The sequence below is a fragment of the Dendropsophus ebraccatus genome, chromosome 10 (genome assembly GCF_027789765.1).
Source record: "Dendropsophus ebraccatus isolate aDenEbr1 chromosome 10, aDenEbr1.pat, whole genome shotgun sequence".
Lineage (NCBI taxonomy): Eukaryota > Metazoa > Chordata > Amphibia > Anura > Hylidae > Dendropsophus > Dendropsophus ebraccatus.
This window is the reverse complement of record NC_091463.1, coordinates 59,995,520-60,023,143: the sequence shown is the minus strand read 5'-3', so window position 1 is coordinate 60,023,143 and position 27,624 is coordinate 59,995,520. Positions and strand designations below refer to the sequence as shown.

The following is a 27,624-nucleotide window of genomic DNA, read 5'->3' as shown; positions in this document are numbered from 1 at the left end:
GGAAGCAATGCAAAGCACCAGGACAAATGAGGCAGCTGGACACAATAAATAGTAAATCTACTTCCAATATAAGAAAAACTAAATATAGATAGGGGACACTTATAAAGGCTGTGCCAGTGGAATACTCCAGGGAGAAAGCGCAGCCTCTTAGTCAATACAACGGGGCACCTGGGGGCGGGGCCTATTTTAAAATTGGTGTACGAGTATGCCGGTCTTTACAAATGTCCTCCATAGTGTCCACCTCCCCAAGACACCCAACACGCACTTCACATATTGCTTCTCCAATTCTTGCATGAAGTCAAATAAGGAACAAATTGGACAAGAATCCCACAAAACATAGCATAGCTCTCATTTACCAGTCCAAATGGAAATCTAATAAAATAAAATAAAAATACAGAACATCCCCCCCAATCAGACAATCACCAGTGGCTGAATTGTCAAGGTCCTTACCCAGCTCCTATGATCACTATTACACCACTACAGCTTCCCAGGGGATTGTCTCCCAGTTTTACCAGCTTCTTCATTGATAAAACTTTCATGTTAAGACATATATCCTCCAGTAATGTATAGGTAGCCAGGATGGCTCTCAAGAAGTTTGGTGCCAAATCTTAGTACGGACAGATACATGATTTCTCACCCAGCTTTCCTATATACAGATATAACTAAATACCATGTAAGACAACCAGGCTACAAAATGACAAAGCAGGGACTTTTATTTACTATTTATTTAACTTGTTTCTGATGTTTACATAAACAAAGTAAATGAATACTGAATACATGTATACCATCTATCTATCTATCTATCTATCTATCTATCTATCTATCTATCTATCTATCTATCTATCTATCTCTCTATCTGTCTGTCTCCTATCTATCTTCTATCTATTATCTATTAATCTATCTTGCCTATATGTCTCCTATCTATCTATCTATCTATCTATCTATCTGTCTGTCTGTCTGTCTGTCTGTCTGTCTGTCTGTCTGTCTGTCTGTCTATCTAGTTCTCTAGCTATCATATCTGTCTGTCTAGCATCTATATATATCTTGACAAATGTGTAAGAGAGTAATGTAGGTCAGTTGTGGTAGTGATCATCCCACTGGTGTAGTTACATGGAAACTGAGGGCTCTGGTGCCAGGAGAAGTTAGCAGAGAGGGAGGCATGGGGAGCTGGGCAGAGAGGGAGGCATGGGGAGCTGGGCAGAGAGGGAGGCATGGAGAGCTGGGCAGAGAGGGAGGCATGGGGATCTGGGCAGAGAGGGAGGCATGGGGAGCTGGGCAGAGGGAGGCATGGGGAGCTGGGCAGAGGGAGGCATGGGGAGCTGGGCAAAGAGGGAGGCATGGGGAGCTGGGCAGAGGGAGGCATGGGGAGCTGGGCAGAGGGAGGCATGGGGAGCTGGGCAGAGAGGGAGGCATGGGGAGCTGGGCAGAGAGGGAGGCATGGGGAGCTGGGCAGAGAGGGAGGCATGGGGAGCTGGGCAGAGAGGGAGGCATGGGGAGCTGGGCAGAGAGGGAGGCATGGGGAGCTGGGCAGAGAGGGAGGCATGGGGAGCTGAGCAGAGAGGGAGGCATGGGGAGCTGAGCAGAGAGGGAGGCATGGGGAGCTGGGCAGAGAGGGAGGCATGGGGATCTGGGCAGAGAGGGAGGCATGGGGAGCTGGGCAGAGAGGGAGGCATGGGGAGCTGGGCAGAGAGGGAGGCATGGGGAGCTGGGCAGAGAGGGAGGCATGGGGAGCTGGGCAGAGAGGGAGGCATGGGGAGCTGGGCAGAGGGAGGCATGGGGAGATGGGCAGAGAGGGAGGCATGGGGAGCTGAGCAGAGAGGGAGGCATGGGGAGCTGAGCAGAGAGGGAGGCATGGGGAGCTGGGCAGAGAGGGAGGCATGGGGATCTGGGCAGAGAGGGAGGCATGGGGAGCTGGGCAGAGAGGGAGGCATGGGGATCTGGGCAGAGAGGGAGGCATGGGGATCTGGGCAGAGAGGGAGGCATGGGGAGCTGGGCAGAGAGGGAGGCATGGGGATCTGGGCAGAGAGGGAGGCATGGGGAGCTGGGCAGAGAGGGAGGCATGGGGAGCTGGGCAGAGAGGGAGGCATGGGGAGCTGGACAGAGAGGGAGGCATGGGGATCTGGGCAGAGAGGGAGGCATGGGGAGCTGGGCAGAGGGAGGCATGGGGAGCTGGGCAGAGAGGGAGGCATGGGGAGCTGGGCAGAGAGGGAGGCATGGGGAGCTGGGCAGAGAGGGAGGCATGGGGAGCTGAGCAGAGAGGGAGGCATGGGGAGCTGAGCAGAGAGGGAGGCATGGGGAGCTGGGCAGAGAGGAAGGCATGGGGATCTGGGCAGAGAGGGAGGCATGGGGAGCTGGGCAGAGAGGGAGGCATGGGGAGCTGGGCAGAGAGGCGGGCATGGGGAGCTGGGCAGAGAGGGAGGCATGGGGAGCTGGGCAGAGAGGGAGGCATGGGGAGCTGGGCAGAGGGAGGCATGGGGAGATGGGCAGAGAGGGAGGCATGGGGAGCTGAGCAGAGAGGGAGGCATGGGGAGCTGAGCAGAGAGGGAGGCATGGGGAGCTGGGCAGAGAGGGAGGCATGGGGATCTGGGCAGAGAGAGAGGCATGGGGAGCTGGGCAGAGAGGGAGGCATGGGGATCTGGGCAGAGAGGGAGGCATGGGGATCTGGGCAGAGAGGGAGGCATGGGGAGCTGGGCAGAGAGGGAGGCATGGGGATCTGGGCAGAGAGGGAGGCATGGGGAGCTGGGCAGAGAGGGAGGCATGGGGAGCTGGGCAGAGAGGGAGGCATGGGGAGCTGGGCAGAGAGGGAGGCATGGGGAGCTGGACAGAGAGGGAGGCATGGGGATCTGGGCAGAGAGGGAGGCATGGGGATCTGGGCAGAGAGGGAGGCATGGGGAGCTGGGCAGAGGGAGGCATGGGGAGCTGGGCAGAGAGGGAGGCATGGGGAGCTGGGCAGAGAGGGAGGCATGGGGAGCTGGGCAGAGGGAGGCATGGGGAGCTGGGCAGAGGGAGGCATGGGGATCTGGGCAGAGGGAGGCATGGGGAGCTGGGCAGAGAGGGAGGCATGGGGAGCTGGGCAGAGAGGGAGGCATGAGGAGCTGGGCAGAGGGAGGCATGGGGAGCAGGGCAGAGGGAGGCATGGGGAGCTGGGCAGAGGGAGGCATGGGGAGCTGGGCAGAGGGAGGCATGGGGAGCTGGGCAGAGGGAGGCATGGGGAGCTGGGCAGAGAGGGAGGCATGGGGATCTGGGCAGAGAGAGAGGCATGGGGAGCTGGGCAGAGAGGGAGGCATGGGGAGCTGGGCAGAGAGGGAGGCATGGGGAGCTGGGCAGAGAGGAGGCATGGGGAGCTGGGCAGAGAGGGAGGCATGGGGAGCTGGGCAGAGAGGGAGGCATGGGGAGCTGGGCAGAGAGGGAGGCATGAGGAGCTGGGCAGAGGGAGGCATGGGGAGCTGGGCAGAGAGGGAGGCATGGGGAGCTGGGCAGAGAGGGAGGCATGGGGAGCTGGGCAGAGAGGGAGGCATGAGGAGCTGGGCAGAGGGAGGCATGGGGAGCTGGGCAGAGGGAGGCATGGGGAGCTGGGCAGAGGGAGGCATGGGGAGCTGGGCAGAGGAAGGCATGGGGAGCTGGGCAGAGGGAGGCATGGGGAGCTGGGCAGAGGGAGGCATGGGGATCTGGGCAGAGAGGGAGGCATGGGGAGCTGGGCAGAGAGGGAGGCATGGGGATCTGGGCAGAGAGGGAGGCATGAGGAGCTGGGCAGAGGGAGGCATGGGGATCTGGGCAGAGAGGGAGGCATGGGGAGCTGGGCAGAGGGAGGCATGGGGAGCTGGGTACAGGAGTGCTGAGGAGGGGATGGAGGAAGGAGGACCCAGCAGTGTGTCAGGCAGCAGCAGTCAGTAGCAGTAGCCGGCTGCAGCAGCTCTCCCCTCTCCGCTTGCTAATGATGTGACCTAGTTTCTGCAGTAGTTGCTGCTCTGTGCTCCAGCCTCTCACTCCTCACTTCACTCCCTCTTCCCCACTCCACATCCACAGAGGCCGGGGAGGAGGAGGAGCAGGAGCAGGGCAGGCTCATCACAGCTACCAGTTACACAAGCAGCGCTGTCCTGTAGACCTTGGTGCCCTCCCTGCCCTGTTCTGGCACTGGCACAGGTGGTCACTACTTAGCAGTGGAACAGGTTTTGGGGCGCCCCCCCTCTCGCACCTTCAATACTCTGGGATTACTCTGTGGCTTCTCCTATTACTGGATACTTTTGGGGATACTGAATCATGATGACATGTTAAGATTGGGTTATGTGGCTTTCCTGCTATTGGATTTAATCATTGTCCTGATACAAGGAATCAGCATCAGCAGTGTCCTGGGGTCCTGGCATGGCAGGACCACTCACTGACAATTAATCCAGGGTAAGTAGACTTCTAGTATGAGAGCTGGATGATGAGCTAAAAGTATTTAGAGGGGCAGCAGATTTTCCAGAGTTGGATGTACTGTCATAAGTGATGACTATAGAAGTGACAGTGATTTCCACCTGCAGGTCCTGATGTGCGCCATTGTTGTATTGGAATGTATTGATGGCTATGGTGATTGAGACCCAATGCAGCTGTGACAATTCTGTCACCAAAAGTTACCTTTGGCTAAAACTTTTATGTAATCTTTCACTGACTTGAGACTGTGCTCATATACAGTATAGAAATAAATCAATGGACACTATAATAGCATGATGGGATAGTATTGCAATATAGTCTTCTGTGGATATAAAAAGAAAATGACCAAAAGTCGTGTCACGTGATGCGTGTCGTGCAACATTCACAAGAGTCGCTTTATATCATGTAATGTAGATTTTGCTGTTTTATATGTGTAAGACATGTCCATGGCAAAGGCATTGCTAAAACTATATATATATATATATATATATATATATATATATATATATATATATATATATATAATTTAGTGTGTCCCAAAATATAGCTCTTCAGTGGTTGCAAGACTTCTACCGCCATCATACCTGCATAACCCTTGAATGTCCCAGGACATGATGGGAATTGTAGTTTTGCAGCAGGTGGAGAGTAACAAGGGAACACTGATTTAGTTGGTGTTTTTGACTCCTGTTTTTCTACAACTTGGATATGCAACACAGTTGTTAGTTATGTTTATTGCACAGCCCATTCAGTCGGTGTTTATGTAGGGGCAACAGTCATGTTTTGGGGACAAGAAGTGGTCCCTTGACACGCATATATACATTTTTTATTTGAAGAAGGAATACTCCTTTAAGAGTGTGGGGGTGGGTGGGGTGAGTTTTGTCTTTTGGAAGTGTGTGGTTATATATGACAGATCACTGCCATATATTATATCACCAGGTAGCTTGGTTCCCTGTATGTTTATTGGGAATTTTCCACTCCTTAACACATCAGCACTTGCCTTTTTATATGTCTTTGATGATTATTATTAGTTGTTGTTTTTTACCTTGATAAACACACCTCTCTTGGACTTCATCCTTGGATCCTGGCATTAAGATAAAGATTGCATTAATTAGTAGCGCTGGTTACAGTTTAGTACTAAACAGACAGGGTACAAAAAAAAAAAACACAAGAAAAACATTGAAAGAGATAGTTTCAGCCTCTTGGTATTGGGAAATAATTCTGTTCTACTTGGCTTTGTACCTGACTTTAATTGCAGTGCCAACAAGTCAGGTCCCATAACTTGAAAAGAGAGTACAGAGGGCACATTGCAAATGCTGAATTTATTGTGTTCCCTGGTTGAGTTGCTTTATTACCCTTTTCTCAAGAAAGAGATCTAAAATTGTCTGTTTTTTGTTATGTGAATATAGTGGACAATGGAAAGATCAGGAGAAGTGAGGATCAACAAGTCAAAGCCTATAATATGTATTGTGCTTTATTGGAATAAAGGCAAAACTTGGAATAAAAACATGGATGAGAATAAAGGAAAGTTATAGTTTGTGGATGAAATGGGAACAATGGGAATTTTTGTTTCCTATGAGGTTTTCTATATAAAGCGGGAAGTATGAGGAACTGGAGTAACAGGATACATTGCCAATATAAAAGTTTATCTAATCCAAGTCAGATTGAATTATACTTTATCATATCAGATTGTTTACCCATAAGATTGGTCCAAACTGAAGTTTATTATGGGCAATCCATCCCACGGTGTACTTTTTATTTTTGGTTTGATTACTTTTCTCTTTGATACTGTTGATAAGAGTTGTGACCCTACTGACCCATTGTTCTGGTGCTTCATAATGTGCCTATACTTGTTCAGCACTGGTCAGAGAGCTCTTTATTACCTTGAATCTCTGACTACTGCCTAATGGTGTGTTTACACATAGAGATTTATCTGAGATTTTTGAAGCCAAAGCCAGGAATGGATTTGAAAAGAGGCGAAATCTCAGTCTTTCCTCTATGACCTTTTCTCTGTTTATAATCTGTTCCTGGCTTTGGCTTAAAAAAATCTGTCAGATAAATCTCTATAAGGTATGGCAGTCACTGAGCAGCCAGAGCGGTTCTGGGGCATCACTGAGCATATCTGACTTTTCACCTCAGCTCATGAAAATTACTTCTGATGTGTCACTGGGCCTTTTGTATTTTTACATAGTTAAGCACAGCCATAAAGTTTTTAGGCCAGGAATGTAACAATAAGTCATATTTATTAATCAGTTTATTTTATTTATTTATCTTTTTGCTCTATTGAGAAGATTACAGTTGTGTATTTTTTTCCGCATAATCTCCTTCGATGATTTCTTATTCACTTAAATATTTTTTTTTTAAAAATGTGCAAAGATACAAATTAGCAGGTGACACTTATGCAGATTTTATTCTAACTTCAGGAGCATTATGTTCCCTTTGTTTCTCCCTTTTGTGAATGTATGAAAAAAGTGTCAAATTAGAATTTCAGTTCTTTTTTTCCCCCCTTTTGCTAATTGTATCACTTAAGCTGTCAGATAGATGTTGTCGATCCAAAAAGTGCCACACGAGGCTGCTCCCTCCTTCTTCAAATTATTTCCATGTATGTCCTTTCAGAAGTTTCCAAGGATTGACTAACATGGGCGTCTACAAAGTTATTCTCAGTAAACTACATGGCTGTGTGTTATTTTCCACCTCTATCTACTTAGCCATGAATATTAAAGTAGGATTTTTTTTTTTAACCAAGCAGTCAACAGGATTTTTCTTAACAAAGAGAGTTGATAATAAAGGCCTGACTATAACATTTTATTATTAGGATATTTTTCCTATTTTGTCATATGTTCTCTCAGGCTGTGAGCAGCAGACTTGGAAGACCTTGTGTGAGCTGGCATTAAGAAAAAAAAGTCTGAAAGTAATGGGTATGCAGTCTCTCTGCCCATGGTTTGGCATGACGCAGCAGGGCGTAACAGGCCATTCCTAAGGTGTGCTCTTCTTACCACAAACAAACAACATAATAACCTATTCCCATTGTCAGGTGGAGAATACCTAGATGCTTTTGTGATACAGTTTCCATATGCTCTGAGATTGATGGGATTGCAGCCGAAATATCTATGAAACAAAGACATAGGGGGAGATTTATTAAACATGGTGTAAAGTGAAACTGGCTCAGTTGCCCCTAGCAACCAATCAGATTCCACTTTTCATTTTCCAAAGAGTCTGTGAGGAATAAAAAGTGGAATCTGATTGGTTGCTAGGGGCAACTGAGCCAGTTTCACTTTTACACCATGTTTGATAAATCTCCCCCATAATGTACACATGATTGCCCTAAGCTGGTTGTACTTATGGGATATGTTGGCACAAATAGTGATTTACCCTCACAAATATTTGAAGAGGACTATCGTACCCCTGATGTGTCTGGTTTAGTAAATACTTGTATTCCCTATGAAATAATGTTAAAAATGTTTACTGTTTTGTGCCATTTCTCTGTTATTCATATTATAAATCAATTGACAACTCACTGTTATGCTTCCTCTTGCCGGTATGGTACGTCCTTCTGTACTCTGACAGCGTCTAGATCAGTGCTGACCTATTGAGACCTTGTAGACATGTACCATGTTGACAAGGTTAATGGTGCCACCCAGTTGTCAATTCATTCATACCTTTCCAGGAGGAATAACAAATCACTGGCAATATAGAGAGTTGTAAGAAAAGCAATTTTAGAATTGTTATTCATAGGGAGTGCTAGTAATTACAAAAGTAAATGTCAGGAGAGGTGACGTATCTTCTCTAAGCTCAAAAATTACATAGAGTTACAGTTGAAGTTATACATTTACATACACCATAGCCACGTTCATTAAAAAAATTTTCAGAATTCCTCACAGTTCCCCAGGATAGGGGATAAGTGTGAGATCATGGAGGGGTAGGTATGACAACTGTGATGCCCAATGATCTCCAGAATGGGGCTTCATGTTGATCATGTTGGATCAATATGTATTTCACTTTCCATTCATTGTATATAGAGCTACTTTTGACAGCACCTACAGATAATAAATTAAGCAAAGACGTGCATGCCCAAACCACTGCTTCATTCAAAACAGAGTTGTGGCCCTATTCTTGAAATCTCAGGGGGCCTGGGATCTTACACTTATCCCCTTCGACTAGGGAATAAGTAGATTTATGTTGTCTATAGTGAGGCAGACCTTTTAGGTGGTCTTCCAAAACTATCTCACATTTTGTTATCTTCTAAGTTGCTGGACTTCAAATCCATTCCTCCGGTTTGAAGGCATCCTTGCTCTCACACACACACTTTTTCAGTTCTGCCAACAATTTTTTAAAATTTTTTTAGACAGGGGAATTACGCCAATTCTTCCAACAGCAGAGCACCTCTACAACATGAAGTTTGTGGGTTCTCGTGCTTTGTTTCCACGTCTGCCCCTTTTTCCTCCATACATAAAAATGGACATTATTGACAAATAGTTCTATTTTTTTTCATCAAATTAGATGATATTTCCCCATAAACAGCTTCTTCCTATTGCACAATTGTAAACTATAGTCTTTTGTGGTCTTTTTGACATCCGTTGAAAAAATTGCATACGTCATGTACAAAGCATATATCCAAAGCAACTTGCTATAACTATAGTTTAGTGACGTGGAATCTGTGCATGGAATACATAGGAGTTTTAATGACTCATCCTAAGTGTATGTACAGTTATGAGTTGTATAAGAGTGATAAGGTAGTTTCTGTTTTCAGGTAATAATGTTCCATGTAAAGTGTCCCTATCACTTGAAAAACTTTCAACATGTCAAAGTGACATGTTAACAGATTCGATTGGCTAAGGTCTGATTGTTGTGACCCCCACTCATTATTGATAGAACCGTATGAAGTTTGCAGTTGGGTGATTCACTGTCTGGCGGGAGACATTGTCCTTAGACATACAATGGAGACCACTACCTGTAGGGAGCCAAAGAGTACAGTGTTCAGTCATTCTTTTCTCCTGCCTCTATTAAATGATCGGTTGGGGTGTAAAGAGCCAGACCGTGACTAACCAAAGCCTTTGATATATACCTGTGATAAGTCAAAAGTGTTTTTTTTGTAACTGAAACACTTTAAGGTTCTGCTACTAAAAATAAGACATGTACTGGTGTGCAATAAGGAGCATACTAAATCACATGGTATCATGGAGCAGGAAAATCATTGTGGTGCACATTGTGGTGTATGAATGGTGCCCCAGTATTGTTCAGTAAACACAGCCCAGTGGAATCAATTCAATAAAAATCATAATCTAAGGAAGTTAATGATATTATTCTCAAATAACCCCAAGCATTTCCTGGTATTATACAGGAGATTTACCTGGTATGACATTCCAAGGAATTCATTGGCTATTGTTACTCATTTAATACTAACATCCTTACAATACTGTATGTTTGATTATATTTCTGTAACACTGAGAAGCCCAACTTTTCTTGGTGGCATTTTATTTTTAAAAATGAATGTTTGGTTAAGCTGTCCTAAGGATTCAATGGGAAAAGTAATTTGGGGCTACAATTATCTAAAGTGCTGGGGGAGCTTAAAGAGGATGTACCACCAGGTACATCCTCTTTAACCTGAACCAACTGATCGAACAGCGCCAGCACAGGGAAGCCGGTGCCGCGGTCAGTTTTTCGGACCAAGGCCCGGTTCCCGTGCACAGCGCTGTTCAAGCACTGGAGGCCGGCCGGGCCGCCCCCAGTGGGAGGGAATTCCCTCCCCTGTATGATGCGGCTCCCTTAGAATGAATGGTATTTGGGGTATAATACTTTAAAATCTACTATTACCCTTAGGTATAGTTAGTGATGATTTTAACCATGTAAATATTATTTATGTCCTATCTTCCATATAGTCTTAAGGCATTTGCGTGGCTTGATTTCTTTCACATCATCTAAGGCTCGGTAAGTGAGCACTGATCACAGGGATCGGCACTCATCTGAAACGAGTTGGTCTGTGTAAAAGGGCCCTAGGTCTGCTCTGGTGTGAAGTCTATTTGTGCAAAATGTAGCTCCTAAATCATTTTTGCAATCTAGTGCTGGCAGGGTGGGATGGGAACACAATAAAGGAATCATAGTTACCCATCCCCATGCCCCTGCAGAACAGCAACACCACTCATGCCCTTCTATCGCCCCCCTCCCGCTGCCAATGGTCTCCTGTAATTCCTGCTCCCGGTGCAGTGATGTCACCACTCAGCAGAACAATCACCACTAGGCCAATCAGTGACTGAGGGGGGGACACAACTCTAGTCACTGACTGACTGAGCAGGTACTGTAGTTCCTGCATGCAGGTACCGGGTTTTAATGACCCAGGACCTGGAGGAAAACAGGACACTTGCAACTGTCAGTACACTGGTGGTGCTGCAGCTGTAGGGGCACTGGGACAGGTAAGTATAACTTCTTAATTCTGTTCCCACCATGCCCTGCCAGCACTGGATTTTTAAAATTTGACTGGAGTTCTCCTTTAAGTCCTAATTTTATGGTTATGTTAAGTGGACAGGTCACTAAAATAACAACAACAAACTCTCTGAAATGCTTTGTACAAGATCTGACTACATGCCTTTTTTCTTCCCGTGTAGACATTGCTCCATGACAATTTAGCATTAGGAACAACCTTTTACATCAGTTCTTATAAATGGGTCCACAAAATAAATTTCCCCCTATAGAAGTGATATTCACTTGTATACCCCAGGTCAGGGCAAGTAGCAGAAGTTGGAGCTTGTACTTCTAAGCCCCCAGAGAGCAGATGTAAGGTGCAGCTATCCCTCAGTGACAGCTCCTCTTTAATGTAAATCATGCTGCAGTCATGTGTACTAGGGAAAATAAGTAAATGTGCTCTGGGCAGGGGAATTCATCATTTTGCATGTCAACTAAAATGAGACTGCGTTCTTTTTCTAAGAAGAAGAAAAAAGCCTGGAATTGTCTACTTTTATTCTTTAATTTGTACATTGTTAAATGTTGTTGTCATTCTTTGAGCATAAAAATGGAGCTGTCAAAGTGAAGAGCGGTGAACTCTTACACAGCGTGAGAGTCTCTCTTTGTAGCAAAAGCATAAACATTGAGAAGTCACAGCGTCATAAAGCAACATTTGTAGCCAATAGTATGAACTTAGACAACCTTTCCTATATCATACTGCACTATGAATCAGGTCAGGATAACCTGGACATGTGAACCCGGCATTGAGAAATGGTTCTCACTTTGTATTTATCTCTATGAGGTTCCTTTTCAATATGGATTCATCGAGGGTTCAATCTGTGCTTTTTATAATTGCTTTGACTACATTGGGCATAATTAGACATAGTTTCTCTTTTAATTCTGTGAATTCATTAGGTGAAACTATAAAGAACACCCTGACCTGGTTTACGTCAGTCAGTTACACAATGGCTTACACATTCATGTATGACCTAATATAGCCATTGATGGAGCCAGGATCCATGAATATGGCTTCTTTTGTTATTTTATCATTTCAGTTTAACTCCTTGCTACATGATAAAAAAAAAGTTACAGAGAGTCCTTTTTTTGGCTTCATGACCACCTCTGGCCACTGCAAGCAGGGTGGGCCCATTTATGACATATCCTTTGGGGATGGGAATACACCTTTAGGCCACGTTCACACAACTTATGACACCGGCCGGTCTGCAACACGACCATGTCACAGAATGGCCAGTGTCACTGAAGTCTATCCTGGCCGGTACTGCGGTAGCGGCCGCATGAACTTAATTTCTTTAAAATTGGAATGCGGGCACATTCGGGTGTGCCCCACTTCCAATTCACCATAGCCAGCAATGTAAAGTTCAGCTGCAGCCGCACTTTACATTGTCTGCTCTGTCATTCTTGTTCGTCCGCTATTCAATGATGGCCATGGTTCATGGTGGTTCATGATTCATGGTGGTCCTTTCTTTGCATATTATCAGCACTTCTTAGTGGAATTTATTGGTAAAAATATAAAACAAAGTTAAAGGATTTTTCCCATATTAGGCACATATGGCAAAAAAATAGAATATGCCATAAATGTCTCATGGGTGGCCTATATCTGGGACCTGCAACTCTGTTAAATGAAGAAGTAGTCTTGCTTGCACGCAACTCTGTTCATTGAAGAGCACTGCTTGTTACATATAAGAACCAGAACAAATAGATAGATAGATACATAGGTAGGTAGGTAGGTAGACAGGAGATAGATAGATTGATAGATAGATAGATAGAAGATAGATGATGAATATATAGATTGATTGATTGATTGACAGATAGATAGAAGATTCATAGATAGATAGATAGATAGATAGATAGATAGATAATTCATAGATAGATAGATAGATAGATAGATAGATAGATGATAGATAGATAGATAGATAGAAGATAGATAGATGATGAATATATAGATTGATTGATTGACAGATAGATAGAAGATTCATAGATAGATAGATAGATAGATAGATAGATAGGAGATAGATAGATAGATAGATAGATAGATAGATTTAAAGATAGATAAATAAATAGATAGATAGATAATTCATAGATAGAAGATAGATGATAGATAGATAGATAGATAGATAGATAGATAGATAATTCATAGATAGATAGGAGATAGATAGATAATTCATAGATAGATAGATAGATAGATAGAAGATTCATAGATAGATGAATATCATAGATAGATAAATAGCTGATTATCTGTAATTGTTTCTGTTTATATAACCAGGTATACTTTGTACCCTATATATATACTCTTTAGCCTCCAGACTTAAAGGTTCATGGCACAGTTCTGAAGCTATCTTTGGTTTTTGAGAAGGATAAACGCTAAAAATATCCTTGTAATAAATCCTGGTAATTAGAACTAGGAAACTTGCTTGTAGACCTCTAGAGAGTTTCTAGCGCTGGACATCTGTAAGTTGTTACAGGGAATGTTTTTGTTTTGCCATAATGTGTCTAGTAACAGTACGCAGACCTCGAGATACGCATTGTGTTCCCGGAATGCCATTGCTGCAAGAGGGAATAGTTTAGTGGAGTTGTGCTACAATGTCTATATAGGCAGCCAGTATGGATAAGATGCATCACATACCCTGTACATATTACATGCTTTACTTCACATCCACCAGACATTATCCTGAAGTAAAAGGGATGGATCTCAAGGTATTGAAGAGAAACTAACAGCAGATTATAGGAATGTAACCTTCTGATATAGGCTAATGAGACAGGGGACATTGGGGAATAATGTACCTCTATTATCCCTCTCTGCTGCACCATTTTTGTGTAGGAATACATTTTATTAATATACTAAATATGATGTTTCTTAGGGGGGCAGTACATTACCCCTCAGTGCACAGATGAGCCCATCCACTTACATTTTCACATTGTATCATCAGTATTCTTATAATGTTATGTCATCGCCTGTGGCAGGACATAGTAATATAGTATCATCACAGGCTGCTGAAACATACACTTAGGTTGCTATGTTTTCCTGCTTTTGCGAACAAAAAATACACGTCTACCTCTACATGGTAGTGATGTAATTCTCAGTGTGTGAACATTTTACTGTAGATGATAGCTAAGCTTTATAATAGATGTAAAATTTTTTATCAAGTTCTACATCAAACAGCAAGTGCAAACAGAAAGTACGATTTAAGAAAAATATATATATTCATCTTTATTTATAGATTTGCATCTGTAGCACCAACCAATTCCCAACATAATCTCCCTATGCCTGAAAGATGCACAGGATGTTTTCATAAGCAATTAACCTATCGATTTATTTTCGGTTGACCCGGGTCAGGAAGCCAAGAGTACATTGCTGTAAGGCAACAGTGACGCCAGTTAACCTTAAAGGGGTATTCCACTCAAATTAAAGTTTCAATATGCCGCTGCCCTTGTGGAAAACTTAACAAACAGCCTATTTCTACCTTTCCTGGTCCTCACTAGGCTGGTTTACTTTTAGTATACATTGTCGACTATGCTGTTCTATATAGGGACATCCAGCATCTTTCCAGTGTGGTTAGTCTCTAATATGCATGTACTGTATTTGTTATATTGAAGCATCTGGGAAATACCAGGAATGGGAAAAAGTGATTTACCAAAAAATATTACCGTTTTTTTTGGTATATCTGAAATGTTTTCTGTAAATGATTTTCAAGATGCCATTTATTAAAGTTAAAATTGATGCAAAATCACTTATCCGGCATATATGGAAAAATAATTTCCTCCACTTATTTTTGGAGAATGGTCAAATACATTGCACTTTCCGCCTTTGGAATCATTTGTAAGGAATAAGAATCAGCTACTGTAAGATCGCTTACACAGGCCTTCTATTATTTCCAATTAATATAATATGGGTCAGTGGTCTGCGGTGTGTGTGGCACAACTGCTGCAAAACTACAACTCCCAACATGCCAGCCAGCAAGCCACACTGCTGCCATCAACCCCTGAGCTTTTATTGTTATCACATTGTTAAAAAAAAATCCATTAAGATATCCTTAGGCTATTTTAGCTCTTTAATGCTCTTTTTTTTTTTTTAAAGAAAAGAACGGACGCGGATTGCGTGATTAAATCAGCGTCCTTTCTTTTCTGTAGCAGCGGCATTCCATTGAATTCAATGCAATGCCGCCCACTGTGTGCCGACTTAGTTTTTTTTAACATACGTTCTTTAGAACAGGTGTGAAAATAATGAACATGCCTATCGGCAAACCCCGTCCGTAAGCGATAGCTGTTCACACAATTTAAAGTACGGCTAGCGGCTGTACTTTACATTGTCGTCAATGGTTCATTGAATTGCAGGCACACAACGGTGCACACAATTCAATTGTAAAAAGATAATGTTCCTGCAGCCAATACAGCAGTATTGGCTGCAGAAACCTGTCAAACACCGCCCCGTGTCCGGCAGTATAACACCATTCGTTGCTATGCAATGGATGGTGTTAAACAAAGAGTGAACATAGCCTTACTGAGAAGGGCCGTTGATCCATTGATTTAATTTGAATGTTACATCAGGAAGTCGGGAAGATAATTTGCTTCTAATATGAGCCAATAGACAGATACTTAAAGGGGTAATCACATCCCTCAACTGCTGGGGCCCCCACTGTTTACAATAATGCAGGGAAATTGTCACCCCAGACCTCCTTCTATCAGCTGGAATATACTGATGAAATGTAAAAAACCTTTAATAGAGGAATTATGCCTTTTTGCGGATCTTCACTGTAGGGTGATAGAAACACCTTCCTGGACCTGTGTCTTTTTTATACCTTATTGTGGTACTTTGTTAGTTAGTTTTTTATGTTGCTTTCGATGATTTTGCAGGTTCTTACAGCTGTTACAATAGTAAAAGAGGGAGGAGTGCCTCATGTGTCAAGCCGAAATGAATGAAGATAATTATGGGGGGGGATTGCACTCACCTATTGATGTTAGGCTCACAGCTAGAGGTGAGTAAACCTCAAGCATGGTCAGGTTTGTCCAAACCCGATCGTGCAGCATTCGATTACCCGTGGCTGAAGAAGTTGGACGCAGCGCTAGAAAGTATGGAAAAACATGAATACAGCTACAGACAGGTGTGATCCATATCCTTTGCCTAATGACATCAGAACTTATTGTTAATGATAGGGGCTCTTTAAAATAATTCTTGTAGCACTACACAAAATCACAGTGTAGCCCTGGCCTTAAAGCAGTACTATAAAACACACCGTGGCACTGATATTGGACGGCATTTGATAGACATGTCCTTTTTTTTTTTTTTTTTAATATCATGTGTTTTATTAAAGGGAGACGAATCTTAACTGCTAATAGCTCCCTTATGTGCATGGGGTGCTGGGGATGAAGGTAACTTTCTTACTTTCATCCTCGGCATAGTTTTCATGCTTTTTGTAGTTTAATACCCAGTCTATTAAGGCCGTTTGGTGCACTAGGGGCGAAGCTACCACCCCCAGAGCAGTGCAGCCGTCCGGCTGCACTGATCATCATTAGAAGGGACAAGCCGGCCAGGGGTTGATCAGTGCTCTGGGGGTGGTAGCCTCACCCTAAGTGCTCCAAATCGCCTTACTAAATGGGATATTAAACTTTCCCTTTAAGTTCTTTGGAAATGTTATATTGATCTCAATACAACACATTATTAGATTAAAAAACTTCCACTTTTTATACCTATTTTATGGCTGTGTCTGAACACAGGATAAAGATTAAAGGAACAGCGCGGGCAACCCTCTTTAGGGAAAGCGCATAGCATAGATTCTCCATCCTTGTTATGCATTGCCCTGTCCTGGCACTAGGGCCAGTGATAACAGTGTTCCAGATTTGTATGCAGTATTTCTTTATCTAATACAAACATAATGCAATGTATAAAATGCTGGAGCTGTTTACTGTAGAGAACTTTTTCATCAACATATTTCTAAACATTGCATCCCCCAAACGATTCATCTCTATTGAGTTGAATTCTAAAATTTGTAATTTTTTGTTTATTTGTCTGGAGATGTTCATCAACAGAATGTGTGATACAGAATGGATTTCTGAAAAGGAAATGGACAGGTTATACTTAATAAGGAAAGGTGTTTGCTTGTATGTAATGTTTGCTTGTTCTCCAGGAAACAGGTCCAGGGCACACGGATCCTGTACCAGGAATCTCTAACCTTATCATTTGTTGGAACAGCAGATTTGAATAATCATTTTCTTGAGCTGAGTCATTTATATTAAAGGGGGTTTCCCACCATTAAAAGTGATATATTGTGTTATTAGGTAAAGCCATCCTTGCCTGATTGATGGGGGACCAAATTCCAGAATTAAAGGGGAGACAGCACTAGTTAAACAAAGTCGTTTCTACCGAGTCTTTTTCATTGTACAGTGGTGTTTCAGGCTACTAGAATACAGATTTTTTGCAGTCCCCTGCACAGTGGGTAGACAGAAACCGTACTATACAAGGAAATTTCCAAAGGGGCTACTTGCCCTTCTTTTTTTAGCTATGCCAAGTTTTGCAAAGGGAGAGAAGAAGGAGAAGAAACGGGGGCGCCTCCTGGTGCAATAAATAATGGTAAAAGAGTGTCAAGCACGGAAAGGGGGGGTGTTGCACTCACCTAAGGGAGTTGTGCTGTATTATAGGCACAACTCTATAGCAGGCATAAAGAATAGGACACCGCAGCTCCTGCCGGGGTACGTTCAAGGAAGTCGTACGATGGATAGTGCAGATAGCCAGCTGCAACGGGCTTTAGGACCATATGTAATCCCGGCTTGTGAAGGGCGCAGGTGTCCAAGGTACCACAGATAGCGGTAGTTATTGCATTAAACGAATATTTATTAAAGAACGACGCGTTTCGGCCCCCAAATATAAGGTGGCCGAAAGGTAAACTTGAGAAAGGCCACCTTATATTTGGGGGCCGAAACGCGTCGTTCTTTAATAAATATTCGTTTAATGCAATAACTACCGCTATCTGTGGTACCTTGGACACCTGCGCCCTTCACAAGCCGGGATTACATATGGTCCTAAAGCCCGTTGCAGCTGGCTATCTGCACAAGTTTTGCAAAGGTAGGACAACCAAATAATCATGTGCAATATGATATCGCTTGTAAAATGGGAACTTCCCTTTAATTAAACTAAATCCTTATAATGTTCCCCTCATAATACCTGCTGGATAAAGAGAAGTAACCCACAGCCTGACCAACAGATAGCTAACACGTCTGTCATTTTGCTATACTGGAGATCATACATCAGTAGTCATGTGGTCATCTCTGCGTACACATAACCGCCATCTGTCCTGATTACTGCAGGATTATCCGTGTTTCTGGCTTTATATGGGGAGAAATAAAGATTAGCCAAAGTTGTCCTGAATTTATATTTTGAAATTCTGCCCTTTCTGCTTATGAACAGGCTTGTGGAGAGTTGTGCAATTTATTTGAAGAACCTTGAGATTTTTGGCATTTCCCAGTGCTTTGATAGTATAAATTAATCTCTAATAATAAAAAAAAAAAATGATTGATTCCTTTTCAAAAATCAAAACATGTTTTGGTTTAAAATTTCGAGCCGTAGCTTTAAGTGAGGTTTTTATGTTGTATATGTGGATGTGGTTAAAACTTGGAAAACTCTATGTCATTCAGTTTTGAATGTTTCAGTGCCTGGTTTTAATTATTTAAGGGGAAAAAAAAACAGGTTGTGCATTCCCTTTAAGGAGCAGACGGCTGGCTGTTAAATGGAGAAGTCATATCGAGATCAGTAAAATAAGAGGCAGGCTATTTGCAAAGTTATTATCATGATTGAAATTTGAGCTATACAGTAAAGCTGGTATAGACTAGGTGTAAGAAGGGTAAACATTATTCTTTCACTCTATGTAAAAGACTGTGAGAGAATTGTTTGAGGGCATTTTTTATAACACATGTATGTTATGTGAATATGTTTACGCTGTAGTGATTTTGATGTGCCCCATAGAATGTCTGAGGATCGAGTACAGTTTAAGGCCACATTCACACTTTGTAAGACGGTGGCCATTCTGTGACACGGCCGTGTCACAGAACGGTGGCTGTCAGCGAAGTTTGCCCCGGCCGGTACTGCAGTACTGGCCGCATGAATATCACTTCTTTGGGATTGGAATGCGGGCACATTCGGGTGTACCAGCGTTCCAATTAACATAGCAGACAATGTAAAGCACGGCTGGAGCCGTACTTTACATTTTCTGCACAGTCAATTTTGTGAAACCGCTATTCAATGAATAGCGACCGCACAAAATTGACATGTCAGTTTTTTGTGTGGCCGCATGGAATCCCATCCGGAGTGTACACAGGGGGGAGATTTATCAAGCATGGTGTCAAGTGAAACTGGCTTAGTTGCCCCTAGCAACCAATCAGATTCCACCTTTCATTCCTCACAGACTCTTTGGAAAATGAAAGGTTGAATCTGATTGGTTGCTAGGGGCAACTGAGCCAGTTTCACTTTACACCATGTTTAATAAATCTCCCTCATTGAGTATATACTCCAGCCAGGATTTCATAGAGTTCAATGCGATCAGGTGCTGTCATTAAATAATGGCCATTGTTGCGAACCTACAACAATGGATTGTTTAATGAAAATTACATTGTGTGACCGTAGCCTAACAGTAGGATGGTAGACTATGGTAAGCAGCTTGCAGAAGGAGGTACAAGCACCAGCGTAAAATAAGAAAAACACTTAGGATGATCATGGCGTGAATGTTGTAGTGCTAGAACAGTGGCTAGAGAGAGATTATAAAGTGTAGTGTCTGGGTTATGGTAACACCATGAAAAGTCAGTTGGTATCATATTTAGAGAGATCTCCTATGTATTCCTGAGCTTTGCAAAAGCATTGTCCTTAGAGGAGACTGTGTGGATGGTGTAGGTCCAGAGAAGACTTGAGTCGGAGATGTTCAAAAGAGTCTAAGTGGAGTTTAGCAAAATGTCAGTCGCTCTGGGGTGTTACAAACCATAAGGTGAGACGAACCTGTGGTAAGAGGTTGGGTCTATAAATATTGACTTGAAGATCAGTTGTTCAGTGTTGTTGTTCCTCATTGGCTTGGGAGTCATGGGTTGAGAGTTATTCTGTAACAGATAGTGACTTTGTGGTTAAGTAAGGTCTCTAGAGGTGCAGGTCCTATTAACACAGAATTGTTGGTGCACACCCATGAGTCATATCTATGTAACTACCAAGCTTAGTGTGCTTGTAAGACTATTATAAGACATACAAACCGGAACATGGAGACACCTCTACTCACAGCCTCAGCCAACAGCCATTTCACGCTTCCCAGGAAGCTCTGGGAGTCCTGAAACGTCTGTGTCTCCATGTTCCTGTTTGTATGCCTTTTGGATATTGAATAAAGATCAAGTTTTATGGTGAGTGCCGCTGGACATTTTCTTTATTTATTCACAAAGGTAGAGTATACTAAAATATACTGTGGCTAAACTATGGAACATTACGGGACCAAGCTGAGCACCACTGAATTGATCATATGTGGATTTAAGACATAATATGGGAGTTGAGTTGCTGGTGGACTAGATACTCTACCTTTGACATAGGTTTCTGTAGGAGAAAAGGGTTTTAAAGGTTTTGACCCTCATTTGACTCTAAAGAGAATACCATGTAGGTTCCGTTTTAACACCCCTGTGTATTTTCTTTGTCTGTGACTTGGATAAGTCGCAAACAATCTGTACCATTAAATCTGAGCACTGAAATAGCACTGGGTTAATATCCTTAGTGCCTTGGATATTACTGAACTATAAGCACACCATCATATTCCAAATATAGCAGCTTGCAGACAAAGTAGCTTCAGTCTGCAGGAGGCTGGGACTATGTGTTTTGTAATTACTAGGTCAAGTTTGTTTTGCTGCCTTCCCTGACTGTCCTCATGATGACATAGGCTACATTGTCTGCTGTTCTATGAGGAATATATTGCACCTATCACACCCCAGTACTGCTGGTAACACAGCTATATATATATATATATATATATATATATATATATATATATATATATATAGTAGCTGTGTTGTTGCCAGCAGTACTAGGGTGTGATGGGTATATCCCATTTGCTATAGTTCAGAGTTTCAGGAGCAGGGATCTGAAAGAGGGAAGTCATACTCTGAAAGCCATGGGTCTCAAAACTGCTACCCTCCAGCCAAATTTCCCATCATGCCTGGACAGCCAAATCCAAAGCTTTAGCTGTCCAGGCATGATGGGAGTTGTGGTTTCGCAACAGCTGAAAGGCCGTAGTTTGGAGACCCATGCTGTAAGCTATTATTCTGCCTCTCTACATAGAAGGGGGACATTTATCAAAGGTACGCCAGAAAGAAGGTGCAGATTTGCCCCTTCTCCCTGGTGCACGCCTCCCGTATGCCCTCCTTGTATGCCGGTCTTCGTAAATCCCCCCCCATAGTTTTATCCCACTTGTGATCTGAGTCCCAGCCTCTCCTGACCTGCCTGTTTTAGTAAATATCAGTATTCCCCTATGAAATAAACATCTTTTACTATAGCTCTGAGTGCTATTCCACTGTTGTGCCTAAGGGCATATCCTGCCTTTGATTGGATAGTTTTACACAGGGTAAGGACATGCCCCCTAGCTGGTAACACCTAGTTGGCTATTTATTTATACACTAGTAAGAATAACATGAATGACACAACAAAGATCTGTAAGAAAAGATGTTCTAGATTGCTATTTCCTGGGCTATGCACATATTTAAAATATAGATAAGAAGAGGCCATTGGATAGCTCTTTCAGGGGGCAGGTCTTTCAACAGTTGTGGCTTATGACACCATTTCTGAATATGGCACCCATAGACTCTTGGGCCCATACTGTGCCTACTCCCATTTTATAGAGGTACATACATATTTTCCAGGACATCCAGGATACAGAAGGATATCTCAGAAGGGAGAATGATCCCAAGACTTTAATCTGTGTTTTTTCCCTTCTCCGCAGCAATCATGGTCCTCCTAGCTATCTAAAGACTAAAGTCTGGTATCCTCTGGCATCTGCTGAGGTTTGTCTGGTGTTGACTCCACCAAGGTAGACCATAACAGAAAAAAAAGAAAAGATAGAGGTCTTGACTTAACAAAAGATCACCCAAAACCTGTAAAAGTGGGACATACACCTAAAAAACAGATAGCAGATCAAATTGCACCAGTTATATACGATTAGTTCACTATTTAACCCTACATTTTGAAATATATATGCACAGGAGCAAGTAATTTGTATATAATACTAAATATTAACATTATTTCAATATAAAAAGGACCTTTTACATAAGGTGATTATTGGCCAAACAGGCGGATTATTCCCTGTGTAAAAAAATTAATAAATTTAAAAAAAAGTGATCAGCTGACAAAAAAGCAATTGCTTATTTGTGGCCTGATCACTGGGATTGCTCAGCCTTAAAGATCATTGTTGGTTGGTCGCACATCTTATGTAAAGAGGGGGTGTAAGGCCAACAATGATGTACGTGAAGAACCACATGAACAATGTAGTTGTCCTGACCGCAGAATTAAAAGGGCCCTAAGTCACCAGGCTCTACTCAGGCCGTTCCAGACTTCAGAGACACTCTGCCAGGAATATATACACAGAACTTCTTACTAAAGCGTATGCATTGATTTACTATACGTAGGTTAGTATTACTGGTTTTCATTTCATGCCTGTGCCAATATACAAGTAGTCCCAGGACACAGGCAAATGGATATTGAGATCTGGTTTTCTGTCCTTTGATCTGATCTGTGTTGCAGATAAAGTTAAAGAGGATATTGTTAGAAATGTTAGCAAGGATCAGTTATGAAACAGATATGCCAGGTATTCTGCCAATATGCTGTGTTGATCTTCCTGCCTGCTTTGAAATCGCTTATTGTTTATTATTCAGATTAAGAATGCCTTGTGGCCATCTAGTCATCTATTGCATTTCCTGCATGCTTAGGCAGTAACAATTATTTATACATGGTAAATTGACAGACTTTTCACTTCCTTATACTGTACATTGTATGCATCAGGGATTACACTGCTAGTACAGTATTTTATGTATTTATTTATTTTTCTGTAATAGATTAACCTATATTGGGACAATGCACATTTAAAGAGACAACCCCATTACATTTACTGTATCAGGCCATGTGGATGTCATACAAAGGGGGCCAGCTCTTTACTTCCCAGCTCGTTACTTGCTCCAACTTGCGGCAAAACTTATAATGGAGTGCATCTCCATCATAGATCAAGCGGAAAGCCAAGGAATGAAGCGCTCAGCTATGTGCTTCTTGAGGCTGTATCAAGCGATCAGGGGTGGTTCAAATCTTTTGGCGTGTCTTTGTGACATGTCAAAAGTTTTTAAAATGACAATCGCTTTAAGACTGTTATATATGTAATATTATGTCCTGGTCCAGAGAAGTATTTATCATGGGGATGTCCATATACTTTCTCATTATGATCCTGAATTGTAGTTTCTGCATTTTCTGTCCAATGTAGATTCCATCAGGGCACCTTGTAAATAAGATCATGTAGACCACATTGGAGGATGTACAGGAGAATGTATCAGTGATTTTGTAACCCAGTCATGTTCTGGGTATGTGGACTGTGTTAGTAGGATGTGGGTGCAAATCCTTCATTTTATAGCGCCACAAGAGAAATTGTTAAGGCCCTTTTACACAGGCCGATTATCGCTAACAGGCGCTCCTAGGAATGCTCATTCACATGATAAGCAGCTTGTGTAAATGGACCTTAACAATTTCCCTTATGACCGTAAAAGATGCAGGTTAAGATTTTGGGGGACATTGTTTCCCTTTTTTGTGATTGTGAGGGCCCCAGCTGTCAAATCTTCACTAATCAGCTTAAAATCATCTATACTCTTTTTGAATTGAAAATATCGATTTAAGACGTTCCCCCTACTGTTATCCAACCAGTGGTTGGTATCCTTGTAGTAAGAACGTATTTCTCAGGAAAAGCATGTGTGCTTGCTTATCTGTTTTGTAACCCAGTAAGCTTGAAAATAGAGTTTCTGGTTAACAAAGTTGGTTGTAATACTGCCTAATCTTAGGCCCAACCAATAGCTGGCATAAACTGTACCAGAAGTCCGGCAATTTATTTATTTGTATTTTGGATGGGGAACATATGAAATGTGGCGCAAGTCATATAATAACAGAATTACATTGCATTTTGCAACAGTTGTAAACTGCCTCACTGCACCGCCTTCCACTACCTCATAACGCCCCCTAGACCTATTCAAAGCGTGATTAAGAGCCCTGCTTGTCAAGCATGCTATAAAGAGGCAAAATGGGCTTTGAGAGATAGCGGGGGCAGCACAGCAGCCCCCCCCCCCCATCATCATTGTACGAGCCCTGGGCAATCTCATTGTGAGGTGGAACGATGATACTATATGTGCGTATTACTATTTATGTGTGTTGGTGAGTGTTTTTTTTTTCCCAACTTTTAAGGCATTTTTTTATATTTTAATGTGAAACCGCTCTAAAAATTACCACTCGTCTTTTTTTACTTGACAAGAGTTCTAATTCTGTCAGGAAAATCCTATAAACTTGGCCTGCAATAGAGGTGGAAATTATGCAAAACCCACCTAAAGTACTCATTTTAGGGGTGTCTACAGTTAGCTTGGGGCATTTTCCCATATTGCATGTCCTAAATGTGCCAATTTTTGCTTTTTGAATGCTGGTACATGCTAATAGCCATGGAAACTCTTCTAAAAAAGAAGATAATGGATCACTTAAGAATCAACAATTTGATGGATCCAAACCAGCATGGCTTTACTGAGGGCCGATCATGTCAGACTAATCTCATTGATTTCTTTGATTATGCCACAAAAGTGCTGGATGAAGGTGGTGCTGTGGATATCGCCTATTTGGACTTCAGCAAAGCTTTTGATACAGTTCCCCATAAAGAGCTGCTAGAGAATCTGGAGAAAATTGGACTTAATCCCTGGATAGTTCAATGGATTTGTGGTTGGCTGAAGGATAGATATCAGAGGGTTGTTGTTAATGGTGTATATTCCGAGACTGGTTACAAGTGGTCACAAGGGTCTGTTCTGGGTCCTATTCTTTTTAATATGTTTGTAAGTGACATAGGAGAAGGTTTGTTAGGTAAAGTTTGTCTGACCACACAAAAGTGTGCAATAGGGTTGATATTCCTGGATGTGTCAGTAATATGGAAAATTATTTAGCTTTGCTAGATAAGTGGTCCAAACAGTGGAAATTGAAGTTCAACGTTCCCAAATGTAAAATAATGCACTTGGGGGGGGGGGAAATCCTCTATCCGAGTATCACATCGGCAGTACTGTGTTGGGAAAGACTTCAGAAGAGAAGGATTTAGGGGTAGTGCTTTCTGACAGCCTTAAAATGAGTCACCAGTGCAACCAGGGGGTGGGGAAAGCAAATCGTATGCTGGGGTGTATAGCTAGAGGTATAACCAGTAGGAAGAGAGAGATTGTGATCCCGCTGTATAGAGCTCTGGTGAGGCCACATCTGGAATACTGTGTCCAGTTCTGGAGACCTCATCTACAAAAGGACATTGATAAAATTGAACGGGTCCAAAGACGGGCTACAAAAATGGTGGAGGGTGTGAGGCATAAACCATATCAGGAAAGACTTAAGGATTTGAATCTGTATAGTCTGGAGGAAAGAAAGGAAAGGGGGGACATGATTGAAACCTTTAAGTATGTTAAAGGACTAAATAAAGTTCAGGAGGGAAGTGTTTTTAGTAAAAAACTGAGCTCAAAAACAAGAGGACGCAGTGAGAGGTTATCTGGGGGAAAGATCAGAAGCAATGTGAGAAAATATTATTTTACTGAAAGAGTAGTAGATACCTGGAACAAACTTCCAGCAGAGGTGGTTGGTAAATCTATAATAACAGAATTTAAACAAGCCTGGGATAAACATACATCTATCCTAAGATAATAAGAAAGAAATACTAAAAGGGCGGACTAGATGGACCCAGTGGTCTTTTTTTGCCGACAATCTTCTATGTCTCTGAAAAAGCCTGTATTTTAATGGCAGACAAGCTATTGAGCACAACTAATATATGAGTGTGGCATATAGGGACCCCATAGACTCCCTCCTGATCTATGGTCATATTCTATGTAAGCTGTATACCTATAGCTGTAGATTCTGTATGGTTTCCATGGGAAATCTTCCCATAAATAAACATCAGTAACCTTGGCCTGGGAGATGTGAGGTCTGCTCTTGGGGACTGAATAGCTACATTGAGCACTATATTAACTTTGCGTATTATTCATGTAATTGTACATTCCTGCGTTGTTTTGTGTCATTGTATTCCAGAATTTCTTAGCATTCTTGGACTAACAGATCTTGAACTTTCAAAGGTTTTAAATATAATGGTTACTAGGCTTTGTGCATTCCTTATAAATCTGCCAAGATACACATTACCCTCCTGTATAGGTGGCAATTTATACTGTATTTCTTGCATTATGTTCATGAATGAGAAAAGTTATGTTATATATATTATACTTAACACTACCTTCACATTCCTTTATCTTTACTAATAACAATCTCTGCTGTTTTCTCTGACTCAGACCCCCCCTTCTTCATGTCCTAACTCTCAGCAGTCAGTGATTCCTATATTGATGAGAATATAAGGGGAGATTTAGTAAGGATGTGTACGCTAAGGAGAAGGCGCAGATTCTTGCTTTCTTCCTGGCATACACCAGCCAGCCATAACCTTGGCTTGTCTGAAGGGGGTATGGCAAGGTGGGGAGGAGTCATGGCCTCCTCCGGTGCCTAATTTATCAAGGTTTATGACTGGAAACAGGTGTAAACCAGGCAAAAATCTACACCTGCTTCAGAGCAGGTGTAGATTTTTGCGCAATGCCTGAACCCGGCGCTGGGCCGGCCAGCTGTACTAAGAGGTGCAGTAAATCCATCTGAGGAAAATGGCTTTATTTAAGACTGGCATACTGGCGTACGCCAGTCTTGATAAATGTCTCCCATAAACAGTGGCGGATTAAATGTACCCTGGGCCCCGGGCTGTCCACCCAACCTGCGCCCCCCCCGGTCAATCCACTACTGGCACTCCCCCCCCCACATGCTATCCCCAATAAACACTGCCTGCCTCCCCTCCCTGCTGGCCCCAATAAACATAATGTTTGGTCAAAAAATAAGAAACTGTGTCAGCTCACCATGTGCAGGATAACGTAGTAGAGTAAATGGTTTCCCAATGTAGAACTGGAGCACGTGTAGAAGGCTGGGCTACACCACCAGCTGGGCAATCATAGGAAAAGGAAATCCCTTGCTGGTCCCTTGCTGCACAGAGGATGTCAGGAGAGGAGGGGGCTAATCTTATAGGGGAGGTCACAGGGTCACAGCAGCACAGAGGATGTCAGGAGAGGAGGGTGCGGATCTTATAGGGGAGGTCACAGCAGCACAGAGGATGTCAGGAGAGGAGGGTGCTGATCTTATAGGGGAGGTCACAGCAGCACAGATGATGTCAGGAGAGGAGGGTGCTGATCTTATAGGGGAGGTCACAGCAGCACAGATGATGTCAGGAGAGGAGGGTGCTGATCTTATAGGGGAGGTCACAGCAGCACAGAGGATGTCAGGAGAGGAGGGTACTGATCTTATAGGGGAGGTCGCAGGGTCCAAGCAGCACAGAGCATGTCAGGAAAGGAGGGTGCTGATCTTATAGGGGAGGTCACAGCATCCCAGCAGCACAGAGGATGTCAGGAGAGGAGGGTGCTGATCTTATAGGGGAGGTCACAGCAGCACAGAGGATGTCAGGAGAGGAGGGTGCT

At 42.9% G+C, this 27,624-nt stretch overlaps 1 protein-coding gene across 1 annotated transcript in view; it reads left to right on the top strand.

Moving 5' to 3' along the window:
* The first annotated feature begins 3,887 nt into the window (after positions 1–3,887).
* Positions 3,888–27,624, top strand: part of PASD1 (PAS domain containing repressor 1) — a 112,393-nt gene continuing 88,656 nt past the window's right edge. The window contains exon 1 of the mRNA XM_069942996.1: positions 3,888–4,395. The gene's annotated coding sequence lies outside the window, so the exon portion shown is untranslated. The remainder of the gene's footprint in view (positions 4,396–27,624) is intronic.